This window comes from Neopelma chrysocephalum, unplaced genomic scaffold (assembly GCF_003984885.1).
Source record: "Neopelma chrysocephalum unplaced genomic scaffold, ASM398488v2 Primary Assembly neopelma1_96533, whole genome shotgun sequence".
NCBI lineage: Eukaryota > Metazoa > Chordata > Aves > Passeriformes > Pipridae > Neopelma > Neopelma chrysocephalum.
In genome coordinates this window covers 1-8,324 of record NW_020925179.1, presented here as the reverse complement: position 1 = coordinate 8,324, position 8,324 = coordinate 1, and positions in this window count along the sequence as shown.

The following is an 8,324-nucleotide window of genomic DNA, read 5'->3' as shown; positions in this document are numbered from 1 at the left end:
CGTGTTAAAGGACCAGTCAACACTCCTGAATGGACTGTAACCTCTCAACCCGGAAATCTCCGAATGACGTTCAGAAAAGCAGGACTGGTAAATGAATCGCTTTGAGCGGGACGTAAAACCCAGCCTATACTCCTGGTTTGAAGTACCTTCAGACCTAACTCTAATAAGAGTTTGGTATAGCCGTTAGCTGAGTGGACCAATCCCTTACCAGACCGGGGGAAGTGGATTGTATCAAATTGCTGAAAAAGGGAAAACTTTTCCTTTTTGTTGTGAATTTGAAACTGAAATTACACTACCAGAAAGACCTGTACGAAAAATTCCCTGTATAAAACACCCAGGCTCAGGGCATGAAGGTTGGGTCAGTTGTAAATGTATATTATGTGGTATAGAGTAGTATTGTGTAACAAGTAGATGGAATACCCATTGTATGAAATGTCAAGATTTCTTTATTGCTTCTGATGAGCAACTGAGTGTTCTCAAAATTGACAAGTTATTCTGCGGATGGGAATGGTTGGTACCAGAAAACTGGGAGGTCTATAAAAAGGATTGGTACAAAACTTTAGAACAGTGTGCCATTAAATTTGCCTGGAAAACAAATCTAAAGACCAACCAACTTTTAGAAATACTAGAAGAGCATATGAAACAAACGAGTCTTGGGAAATAGAGGGAAGAACCGGAAAGTTGTAAGAGTACCAAAAACCCATACTCTCCTGAAGAATATTGACTGCTGCTGAGAAGATAATGCAAACCTCGTTGCTCCCTGCAAAGGAGTAGACGAAGGAGGCAGAGCAATAATACGGTGGAGAACAGATATGGGAAATTATATATGGATTGTAGTGTTTTTGTGGCAGCTTCCCCAAAGCAGGGAAAGTCCACATCAACCATACAACTGGACCTTGACCAGAGGGGGCGATCTGAAAATAATTAAGAGTAATCTTACAGCAGGACCTCCCAGTTTCTCTGCTACACTGTGTCAACTAGCACCTTTATCACGTTGCTTAAATTTGAAACCATACTATCTTTGTCCCGCATCTAATCCAGGGAAGGGGTACTGTAATTTCCCTAATGAATATTACTGTGCGTACTGGGACTGCACCACAATTGCTTCTGCCTGGACCCCTACTTCCCAAGATAAATGTCTAACAACAACATGGGGACCACCCGGCTGTAAACCTTCACAAATTGTTTTGTCTGGAGGATTTAGGAGGTATAGCAATTGTAGTTATATAACCCTCCAAGTAATGCAACCAGAGGACCCAGGATGATTAATAGGAAAAACTTGGGGAATCAGATACTGGGAACCTGGAACTGACAGGGGAGGGTTGATAGTGATAAAAAAACAAGAAATAACCCAATGCACTCTAGCAATAGGACCCAATAAAATCATAAAAAAGAAAGAGAATAGCTTAAACCAGAAGGAGAGTGGGAAAAGAAAGACTTTCAAAGACTCAACCATCCCAACTGTTAACTTTAACAACTCTAGTGTAACCTTAACCTACACCAAGGAATATGAGAAAACAGAACCATTACTACGATTAATGCAAGCAACCTACTATACACTTAACCACACTGACTCTAACATGACTAATTCCTGTTAGTTGTGCTATGATATCAAACCCCCATTTTATGAAGGGATAACTTTGAACACCTCATTTAAAACATCCAATCAGAGCGACCCTACACAATGTAATTGGGAAGAGAAAAAAGTAAGAATCACTCTCCAGCAGGTGAGAGGACAGGGAGTGTGTATAGGGAATATACCTACAACCAAGAAGGACTTATGCAGCTATACCATAAAGAAACTAGATAAAACAAAGAAATGGGCTATACCTAGTGGGAAAGGATGGTGGATATGCTCAAGGACGGGCGTAACTCCCTGCATATCTTTACAAATATTTGACGAAAGTAAAGAATTCTGTGTACAAATAACGGTAATACCCCGAATACTTTATCATTCGAGGGAATCGATTCTAGACCATTGGGATGATAATAAACACAGGATACAAAAAAGAGAACCACTTACGACCATAACTATTGCCATGCTCCTTAGTCTGGGAGCAGCGGGGGTGACCACGGGAATTGCATCCTATGTTGAGCAAAATAAAGGGATAACATCTCTAAGAGCAGCAGTTGATGAAGACTTAGAGAGAATCGAAAAATCGATATCATACTTAGAGAAGTCCCTCACTTCACTTTCTGAAGTAATTTTGCAAAATAGAAGAGGATTAGATTTAATATTCTTACAACAAGGGGGCCTATGTGTTGCATTAGAGGAGGAATGTTGTTTTTATGCAGATCATTCAGAAGTAGTGCGTGAATCTATGCCTAATTATGTGAAGGAATTCTTCAAAGAGAAAGGGAAAAAGAAACTCGACAGAGCTGGTTTGAATCATGGATTAACCAATCACCTTGGTTAACTACTTTAATTTCTACCCTAATAGGCCCTCTAATAACACTAATAATTATTTTGAAATTTGGTCCCTGTATTCTAAATAAAATTGTGACTTTTATTAAAAGTAGAGTTGAAACGGTACAACTTATGGTAATGAAACAACAATATCTGTAATTGAATGAAGAGACACCTAAAGCAGAACAACCTCCTACCTTAATTACAGCTCAGGAAACCGTAATGAAGTTCGATAAGCAAATTACTAATGAATAAGGAAAGGGGAGGATTGTGATAGTCAATAAAGACAAAAAGAGATAATTTGCTTATCAAATTATATTTGTAATGCTGTAATTGCGAACTGTAATGTTATGTTATCATGACGGACTATATCCTATTATGTTACCTCTAGATCTTAGATATCTATGTAGAAAGAGATTTCCCTAGCAACCACAGCAGAGTCTGTCAAAGAAGACATAAAACAGGGAAGACAGGGCCCCTAACAACAAAAACAGTCTGAGCAGACACAATCTGATAAGAGGAAGGAGGTGGCCAGACCTGATAAGAAGAAGACGCCAGGAAGAGCTGATAAGAAAGACAAGAAACAGGGAAGAAAGGACCCCTAGCAACAAGGACAGAGCATGCGCAGAATGAACTGGTAACAAAAAAAAACCCCAGGAGGGGACCCGGGAGCTACAAACCTATAAAAAGAAAAACTGAAACTTATTGAACTCGCAGACCGTTGGTGGGGCAGGAGACCCCGTCCGCCCAGCGCTGCTTTGCTCATTTGCCTTAAATAAAACTTTTATACAAACTTTAAAAGAGTTTTACTCTCGTTTACCGATAACATTTGCAGTATATCTTTAATTTCGTGGTTATATATTTAGTTTCCTGCTGAGATAATATTAATTATAATTTTGGAAAAAGAGAGAAAACAAAACAAAATCTTTAATTTGATTCAGAGTGCAAGAAATGTATGGTCTGTATTGAAAAGACCTGAGATGCACCTGGTGTCATAGTTAGTATGACTTACAATACCTCTAATAAGCCTTCAGGTTGTGATAGTCAATAAAGACAAAAAGAGATAATTTGCTTATCAAATTACATTTGTAATACTGTAATTGCAAACTGTAATGTTATGTTATCATGACGAGTTATATTCTATTATGTTACCTGTAGATCTTAGATATATGTAGAAAGAGATTTCCCTAGCAGCAAGAGCAGAGTCTGTGCAGACAGAGTTGACAAGGAAGACACGAAACAGGGAAGAAGAGACCCCCTAGCAACAAGAGACAGAGCTGATAAGAAGAAGATGGCAGACAGAGCTGATAAGAAAGAAACGAAACAGGGAAGAAGGGGTCCCCTAGCAACAAGAACAGAGCCTGTGCAGACTGAACTGATAACGAGGAAAAAAACCCAGGAGGAGACCCTGGGGAAACAGGAAGCTATAAACATATAAAAGACAAACTGAAACTTATTGAACTTGCGGACCATTGGTGGGGCAGGAGACCTCGGTCGCCCAGCGCTGTTTTGCTCATTTGCCTTAAATAAAACTTTTATACAAACTTTAAAAGAGTTTGCTCTCTTTTGACTATAACAAGGTGATCCTTGTTCGTTTGGTTATATCACAAATCAAAAATATTCATTCTCAATCTATCATTAGTAATTGCCATGTATAAGAGGAGCCAATCTGTGGCTCCGGTGAGCTTAGCCCGAGACTGAGAAGATGATGCAAAATACAGTAAATTAGAGAAACTGTTCTACTTGCTTTTGTCATCTTTGTATTAATCAGAACACTAACTATGGCCATGCATTGCCCATTCAATGCAAGCCATGCATCTTAAAGAACAAACTGCACTGGTTTTTTCTTTCTTGTATAGCGGGCCTCTTGCCCTAATAGATCTCTGAATCTACTATTCCAGAGTTAAAAAAGTCTCTGTCACCAACAAGGTGTTTCCACTCATTCTAATTTAGCCAAAATTTGAAGACAAACTCTCCTGAACTGTGTGCTACCAAGTTGTTCTTGCAGCAGTGTTAAAGGTAAAGGCTAGAGCTAAGCCCTGGCTTCAATAAGTGAAGGACATATGTGATGCCATGTGCAGAGTGTCTGCAATTGTGCTTGGTTTTGCCTCCTGGGATGGGGCAGACGTGTCACTAAGGGGGAAAGAAGACAATGGAAAGCTATAGAATTTGTAACATCCTGAAGCCTCATGGTTGTCACTGTATAAAACGGTCTGTTTCTGTGCTGTTCATGTCATACCAGTGATGTTTGTGAAGATCAGGCAGAATGGTGTGGTTTGGGAATTCTACATCAGACATTGGTTACTTTGCAGCGCTCATATTTGTATGTGTTTCCTTCCAGTAGTGTTGCAGCAGGTAGTGGGAATTATTTGGACTCAGCATATGACAAAAACCTTTTGGCTTATGAGTCTATCCAGGATTATATGCGACTGTAAGATGGCAATTTTTGAGGTAAAATTCTATATCATATCCTAACTGGAAAAACTACAAAAGGGTGGATTGCTTGTATAGTTTGAATGATACTGTCAAATTACCAGACAATGCTATGTATTTGGTATAGAGATCAGTGATTTAAGAATTTATAAAACAATTTCGCAAAGCAGAAACGGGGAAAGTACTGGTGTCAGGCCCCTCAGTTAACTTGCAAAAGTTGTTTCATATGTTAAGTTTTTCTTTTGTACACAGGTGTTTGTAGCTGCCTGCATGATGAATGAAGCCTTGGAAAGAAACTGGTATTTTTAGAACAAGGTTGATGTTGTTTTCTGCAGGTAACAATGGTAACATCAGGAGCTGTTGTGGCTAACAGTTTCCTCAATATTGTTAGAACACATGGTCCTCCTTCAGCCTTGCTGGGAATGCCTTTCCACACTCTTTCTCCGCAAATTAGAAATAAATCGTCAGGAAGTCCGATTGGAAAAGGTTTTGATTTGAAGTTCACCGCATTAAAGTGGTGTTTACACCAAAAGCTTTCATTGTGGTAGACACTTGTGGGAGACACATCTAAATTTGCTGGATCGTGTGAGTGTGGATTTCCAGGGTAAAAATAGAAGCACAGAGAGGCAGTTAAGCTGCCCATGATATCTAATTCCTGAGGCTCTATAGTTAAATTTGTAAAATAATTCTGAGATGGTCCTTTGGGCTGACCCTGGTCTGTGCTATATTTTTTGAAACAATCATCTATTGGCACATTATGAGTTTCTGGGTGTGCACACAGGGGGTAATGCTTTCTCAGAAAAGCATTCCATTCTCCACTGGAGAGTGGAATTCCTACCAGACAGGTCCGAAATGGGTTTGTCGGGGTAGCAACTGACAGGCACAGGGTGTCAGTTCCCGTGGCTTTTGCTAAGGTAGTCCAAACATTTTTTCTGCTGGAGGTTAGCCATTTGGGTGGGACTGGAGCAGGAGGTGGCATTCTCACAGGCATTCCTGTGGTCATGAGGACGATGCAAGAGATAGTCGTATAAAGCGTGAGGGGATCCATCTCGGTCCACGATCTGTTAAAACACATCCATACCCTTTTCCCCATGTTATCAAAGGACAAGGACCTTGCCACTGGCCTGAAAATGGGTCTTTAAACATTACATTGGGTTTTGAATTTTCAGGCATGTGTGCAGGTATAAAATGTCGCTGTACTGGGGTAGAATTTTCCGTCATTCTGTTTAAAAAATTAAGTACATGCAAAGCTTTGTTTAAGCAATCTTGGGGAGCTAACCCTGTACTCCCCCTTTTCTGTTTTTTTAACATGTCTTTAAGAGTGCGGTGAGCTCGTTCTATTATTGCTTGGCCTGTTGGGGAATGGGGGATTCCTGTTATATGTTCAATTCCCCATGATGCAAAGAAATCTTTGGTCTGTTTTGACACATAGGAAGGTGCGTTGTCTGTTTTGACTTGTTTTGGCACACCCATATGCGTAAATGCAGTTAAAAAATGTCTCCGGACATCTCGACTTTTTTCACCCGAGTACGCTGTGGCTGTCATAAATCCTGAAAATGTGTCAATAGAAACATGCACGTATTTTAATTTACCGAATGATGGTATATGTGTAACATCTGTTTGCCAGAGCTGGAGAGACTCTAAACCTCTGGGATTTACTCCTTCTGAGGTCAAGGGTGTGATCATCTGACAATCTGGACAAGAAGCTATAATCGCTCCGGCTTGTTCCATTGTGAGATCGATTAGTTTTTTCAGAGCCTTGGCATTTTGGTGAAAAAAGTCATGCGATAGTTTAGCTTGTTCTAAATGCTGAGGGACTATTACTGGTCCTGCTAACAGGTCGGCACATCGGTTCCCCTCTGCTATTGGGCCTGGCAAAGAGGTGTGAGACAGAATATGCATAATGAAGAACGGAGATTTCCTGTTATGAACAACATACACCAGCTGTTTAAACAGGAAAAACAAAGTTTCATTAGTAATGTCTTTCAAGTATGAGTATTCCACTCTCTGCACAATTCCCACGATGTACTGGGACTCTGAAACTATATTCAAAGCTTCTGTAAACAAAGAAAGAGTCCGAACAACTGCAGAGAGCTCGACAATTTGTGGTGAACCCTGAATTTTGTGGATGTCTTGTTGCCCCTGGCCAACCTTTTGCCAAACTATTACAGCGTTACCTGTTTTCCCCGAACCGTCTGTAAAGACTGTTTGGGCATCTTGAAGTGGAACTGGAGAACAATGTGTTCTCAACATCAAGGGAATTTGGTTGAGCCTCTGTAAGAAAGCACAAGCTAGTAAATGGATATTTAATTGACCTTGATAAACAATTAAAGCTATTTGAAAATCAAAACTGAGTGTCTGCAATTCGTGGGAGGAATCTTCATTTGTACAAGTTTTTGGGCGGGAGGGGCCGGCACCGGTGGCCTGGGGCTGACCAAAGGGATCAGCAGCCCTTTGCCCAGGACAGAAAGCCTGGGAGCTTTGGTTTTGAGGTGCAGTTGGTGGCGCAGCCTGGGCACTCCGTGGGCAGTCAGAGCTTTCTGTGCTGGCACTTTTTCCCTGGGAGGAATCTTCATTTGTATGGGTTTTGGGGCGGGGGGGGGCGTCACCGGCGTCCCGGGGCTGACCAAAGGGATCAGCAGCCCTTTCCGTAGGGCAGAAAGCCTGGGAACTTTGGCTTTGAGGTGCAGTTGGTGGCGCAGCCTGGGGTCTTGGTGGGCAGCCAGATCTTTCTGTGCTGGTCCCTTTTCCCTGGGAGGAATCCTCATTTGTAAGGGTTTTGGGGCGGGGGGGGCCAGCACCGGCGTCCCCCGGCTGGCCAAAGGGATCAGCAGCTGTCGCGACGCAGGAAGAATGAGATGTTTAATATGAGAATCAACAAGCTTCATTTATTGATCGTTGCTACCAGCTTAATATACGCTTTATAATTAGCTCATGCATATTGCGAAGCTAAGCTCATTTTGGTACTTACTTAAACGGTGATCTCACCTCTACTCCCTTCTTTTGTTTACACAGGTGGCTCTCAGTTGCTTTTGTTTTGCTAATCACAACCTCCTGTTTACCAGCCAACTAGCACGTACAAGGACACTGTAATCTTGCCATGGCCTTGCTATCTCAGATTTTCTCACGGGCCTAGACAAGTTGTGTTCTATACTCTATCAGCCCGTCCATAGCTTTAGCCATATCCATATGTCCCTGTGATGCTAACCAATCTCCCACAATTCCCCCGTTCTTTTTATTTTGGGCCAACAATACTTTCTCTGTCATAGTACTTACACGTTTAACAATACAAGAAAAAGCAATACGAACTATTACTAAAATTACAACAATTTTCAACAATCATTGTAGGCCTTCTTTGACAAAACTTAATACCCATCCAGACATAGAACCAAGAATAGATTGAAACCACGAGTCTACAGGACTAGTTGCTACTGTTGCTTTCTTTGTGTGTTCTGTTAACCACTGTAGTTGTTTGTGTATGGAG